The 5,703-nt window shown below is 35.1% G+C and overlaps 1 pseudogene; it reads left to right on the top strand.

The window, feature by feature from the left end:
* Nucleotides 1-2,825: 2,825 nt before the first annotated feature.
* LOC100964867 lies at nucleotides 2,826-4,399 on the top strand (annotated as a pseudogene).
* The last annotated feature ends 1,304 nt before the right edge of the window (nucleotides 4,400-5,703 follow it).

Here is a 5,703-nt window from a genome sequence, read left to right as displayed (position 1 = left end):
TGATAAAATAGGATTCATCCCAGGGATGCAAGAGTGGTTTAACATATGTAAATTAATAAGTATGATACATTATATCAAAAGAATGAAAGACAAAAATAGTTATGATCATTACAATTGATGCTAAATAACTAGGTATAGAAGGAACTTACTTCAGCATGATAGAAGGCATATGTGGCAAAACCCCAGTGAACATCTATGAAATGGGAAAAACTTACAACCTTTCGTCTAAGATCTGAAACAAGACAAGGATCCATCTAAGACCTAAAACTATGAGAGTGCTAAAATAAAACCAAAAAATGCTTTAAGCCGTTGATCAGGGCAAAGACTTCTTGAGTAATACCCCTAAATAATCTTTTAGGGATAAAAGATAAAATGTAAAATCATTTTACAAAGATAAAATTGTACAAATGGGACCACTTTGACCTAAAAAGTTTCTGCATAGCAAGGTAAATAATCAAAGGTAAAAGCCAACCTATAGAATGGGAGAAAATATTTGCAAACTGCCCATCTGATAAAGGATTAATAACTAGGATATATAAGGAGCTTCAACTACTCCATACAAAAAAGTCAGATAATTAAAAATGGGCAAAGGATTTGAATAGACATTTCTGAAAAGAAGACATACAATTGGCCAACATGAACATGAAGATACACTCAACATCATTAGTCATCAGAAAAATGCAAATCAAATACAATGAAATATAACCTCTCCCCAGTTAAGAATGGCTTTTAAAAAGGACAGCAAAAACTAATTTGGTGAGGATGTGAGAAGGAGGTAACCTTGTACACTGCTGGTGTGAATTAGTGCAACTATTATGGGGAACAGTTTGGCGGTTCTCTCAAAATCTGAAAATAGAACTACCATATGTCCTAGCAGTCAAATCACTGGGTATACAAAAGAGGAGAAATTAGCATATCAAAAAGATACCTGCAATGCCATGTTTATTACAGCACTATTCACAATAGCCAAGATTTAGAATCTACCTTACTGCTCATCAATGGGTGAAAGGATAAAAGAAATAATGGTACACATACACAATGAAATATCATATAGCCACAAAAAAGAATAAAATTCTTCCATTTGCAATAGCGATGGATGGAAATGGAGAACATATGTTAAGTAAATTACCCAAGCATGAATGACAAATCTTACATGTTTTCATTCATATGTAAGAGCTAAATATTAAAAACAGTTGATTTTTAGAGATAGAGAGTAGAAGGATGGTTACGAGATGCTGGAATTGAGGATAAAGTAGGGATGGCTAATGGTTGCTTTGAAAATATATAGTAGAACCTCTGTAAGTTGACCACCCATGGACTGTAAAAAACTGGTCAACATACAGAGGTGGTCGACATAAAGAACTAGACTGTACTACTATATACATGTGCATGTCTGATCTGTGAAAATTATACTACTATATACATGTGCATGTCTGATCTGTGAAAATTAGATCAACTTAGGAGCTAGTCAATAGAGGGAGATGGTCAATCCTAGAGATTCTACTGTAGGATTTGATATATTTGATAGCACAGCATAGTGACTATTATCAACAATAAATTTTAAAACAATGACAAATGTGAAACTGGAATGCTGGAATGTGTCTAACATAAGGGTACATGCTTGAGGTGATGTGTACCCCTCTTACCCTGTTTTGATTGATTCACAATATATGACTGTATCAAAACATGTCATATAGCTTATAGATCTTATAGAGTTATACCTCTACATACATATGCATAATTAAAAAGAAAAGAGAAATATAAAATTCATGTGATACAACAAAATTAGTTCTTACATGGAAGAATTATAGCAATAAATGCATATATCAAAAATACCTCATAAAAACAATCTAACAATTCGCCTCAAAGAACTAGAAAACAAAAAAACAATTAAACCCAAGGGAGGAAATAATAAAGAGGAAAGGAGAAGTAAATCTAGAATAGGAAACATGAACAAAATGAAGTTTTTTAAAAAGATAAAATTTGTAATATGCAAAAATCTTCTCCCATTCTGAAGGCTGAAGGCTGGCTGCTTTGGTTGTGGTACTCTTAGCTATGCTGAAGCTTTTTAACTTGATCAAATAGCATTTATTTATTTTTGGTGTGGCTGGAATTGCCAGGGGAGTCTTCCTCATAAAATCTTTTCCAGGCCAGTATTATCAAGTGCTTCCCCCGCACACTCTTTTCTAATATTTACTATCTTGTGTCTTAAATTTAAGTCTTTTTTTCCAACAAGAATCAATTTTTGTCAATGGTGAGACGTGTGAGTTGAATGTTAGTCTTCTCCATGTGGCTAACCTGTTCTCCCAGCACCATTTATTAAATAGGGACTCTTTTCTCTAGTGCATGCTTTTGTTAGGTTTATCAAAGATCAAATGGTGATATGTGGCTGGGTTCATCTCTAGATTCTCTATTCTGTTTCATAGATCTATATCTATATTTTTGCCAGTACCATGCTGTTTTGATCACTGTAGACTTGTAGTGTAACTTAAAGTCTGGTAACATGATGCTTCCAGATTTGTTTTTACTTCTAAGAATTGTATAGGCTATTTGGATTTTTTTCTGAATTAGTATGAAACCAAGTACTATTTTTTCAGGTCTTTCAAAGTATGATATTGGTACTACAAATCTGACAAATACCTAATAACTAGGATCTACAGAGAGTTCAACAAGAAAAGAACAAACAGCCCTGAGATACTCGAACAGAAACTTCTTTGAAGATGACAGACAAATGGACAACAAACACATGAAAAAATCCTTATCCCTGGAGTGAGAAGAGCGCCATGCCTGTGATGGTGCAGCCTTGGCTGGTTGGCCTGGGGGAGAGCAAGGCCCAAGCTTCTGCATCTAGAGTCAAAATGGTTTCCATCCCAGAATACTACAAAGGCAAGAATGTCCTCATCACAGGAGCTACCAGTTTCCTAGGGAAGGTGCTTTTGGAAAAATTACTGAGGTCTTGTCCTATGGTGAATTCAGTGTATGTTTTGTTGAGGCAAAAAACTGGACAGACAGCATAAGAGCAAATGGAAAAAGTCCTTAGTGGCAAGCTCTTTGACAGATTGAGAGATGAAAATCCAGATTTTAGAAAGAAAATTAGGGCAATCAACAGCAAACTCACCCAACCTAAACTGGTGCTTAGTGAGGAAGATAAAGAGGTCATCATAGATTCTGTCAATATTATATTTCACTGTGCAGCTACAGTAGGTTTAATGAAAATTTGCAAGATGCTGTTCAGTTAAATGTGATTACTAAGTGACAGCTTATTTTCCTTGCACAACAAATGAAGAATCTGGAAGTGTTCATGCATGTATCAACAGCATATGCCTACTGCAATCGAAAGCATATTGATGAAGTAGTCTGTGCACCCCCCCTGTGGATCCTACAAAGCTGATTGATTTTTTAGAGTGGATGGATGATGGCTTAGTAAATGCTATTAAGCCAAAATTGATAGGAGACAGACCTAATACGTACATATACACAAAGGCATTGGCTAAACATGTACAACAAGAAGGAGCGGAGCTAAATGTGGCGATTGTAAGGCCATCAATTGTTGGTGCCAGTTGGAAAGAGTCTTTTCCAGGATGGACTGATAATGGACCAAGTGGTCTCTTTATTGTGGCAGGGAAAGGAATTCTTTGAACAATCTGTGCCTCCAACAATGCCCTTGCAAATCTTGTTCCTGTAGATGTAGTTGTCAACCTGAGTCTTGCAGCAGCCTGGTATTCCAGAGTAAATAGAACAAGAAACATCATGATGTATAGTTGCACAACAGGAAGCACTAATCCTTTCCACTAGGGTGAAGTTGAATACCATGTAATTTCCACTTTCAAGAGGAATCCTCTTGAACAGGCCTTCAGACAGCCCGATGTAAATCTAACCTCCAATCACCTCGTATATCATTACTGGATTGCTGCAAGCCATAAGGCCCCAGCATTCCTGTATGATATATACCTCAGGATGACTGGAAGAAACTCAAGGATGGTGAAAACAATAACTTGTCTTCCCAAAGCTATGGTGTTTCTTTAATATTTCACAAGTAATTCTTGGATTTGGAATACTGACAATGTCAATATGTTAATGAATCAACTGAACACTGAAGATAAAAAGACCTTCAATATTGATGTATGGCAGTTACATTGAGCAGAACATATAGAAAACTACTGTATAGGAACCAAGAAATACATATAGAATGAAGAAAATTCTGGTCTCCCAGCAGTTAGAAAACATCTGCACAAGTTGCAGAACATACGTTATGGTTTTAATACCATCCTTGTGATCCTCATCTGGCGCATTTTTATTGCAAGATCACAAATGGCAAGAAAACATCTGGTACTTTGTGGTTAGTCTGTGTTACAAGTTTCTGTCATACTTCAGAGCATCCAACACCATGAGATCCTGAAGACCTAGCATTAGAACATCTATGCATATGGTGGTCTAAATGCACAAAATATAAAATGTATTTAAGTCATCTCACCTTTTGTCGAGACATTAAACCATCTTAGATCAGAGTGTGGAGTAAATTATGATACATTTCATGTAACATTTTAATGTTTATGCTCATAAAACCTAGTGAATACACTGTGGTATGCCAGTTCAAATCTACAGTAACCACCAAAACCATGACTTAACATTTTGATCCCTGGAAGAAAGGGGTGGAGTGAGAGAAAGAGTAAGTAAATAGGAACACTGACCACTATAACTGTGCAATTCTGGAACATATTAACTAAAATATGCCTTAACACATAGTGAATTTCTAATTCTAATATTCAGTGCAATGGAAAGCATTTATTTGGATGGGGATGCCAGCTAAGTTGGTAGATATTTGATTCTTCAGTGCAATTTCTTTTTTATCAGTCAAAGTGGGTTTCAGTTTTGTTTAGAATTCTGCTGTGTAAAGAAAGGTAATGAATAAATTTTAGCATCACACTCCCTGACTTTCAAACATACTGCAAAGCAATAGTAATTCAGACAATATGGTAATGTCATAAATACAGAGATGTACACCAATAGAACAGAATGAAACACCCTCACATAAATCAACACATAGCCAATTTATTTTCCACAAAGATGACATGAATACGTAACAGAGATAGGACAATCTGTTCAATAAGTGATGCTGGGAAAACTGGATATCCATTGCAGAAGAATAAAGCAGACTCCTGTCTCTTACCATATACAAAAATACCTCAAAATGGATTAAATACTTAAATACCCCTAATGATAAATCTCTGAGAAGGAACAGAAACACCTCATGACATTGGTCTGGACAAGAATTTTTGAATAAGACCCCAAAACACAGGGAACAAAAGCAAAAATTGACAAAAATGAGATTACATCAAACTTAAAAATAATTGCATAACAAAGAAAATAATAATCAACAGACTTAAAAGAACACATACAGAATGGGGAAAAATCATATATTCATTTGACAAGGGGTTAAATACAGAATATATATTGGTTTATTATTGGATCTGCAATTTACTTTGGATAGTTTGAACATTTTAACAATTTTGATTCTACCAATCCATGGGCATGATATATTTATCCTTTGTTTATATTATCTTTAGTTTTCTCTGTCAGTGTCTTATAGTGCTCTTTATAGAGATCTTTCACCTCCCCAGTTAAATATATTCCTAGATATTTTATTTTCTTTGTAGCTATTCTCAGAGGTATTGAGTCTTTGATATGATTCTCAGCTTGATA

Source organism: Otolemur garnettii, unplaced genomic scaffold, assembly GCF_000181295.1.
Source record: "Otolemur garnettii isolate 467f Iridium unplaced genomic scaffold, OtoGar3 scaffold00024, whole genome shotgun sequence".
NCBI lineage: Eukaryota > Metazoa > Chordata > Mammalia > Primates > Galagidae > Otolemur > Otolemur garnettii.
The sequence above is the reverse complement of the archived record's forward strand: the minus strand, read 5'-3'. Positions and strand labels throughout refer to the sequence as shown.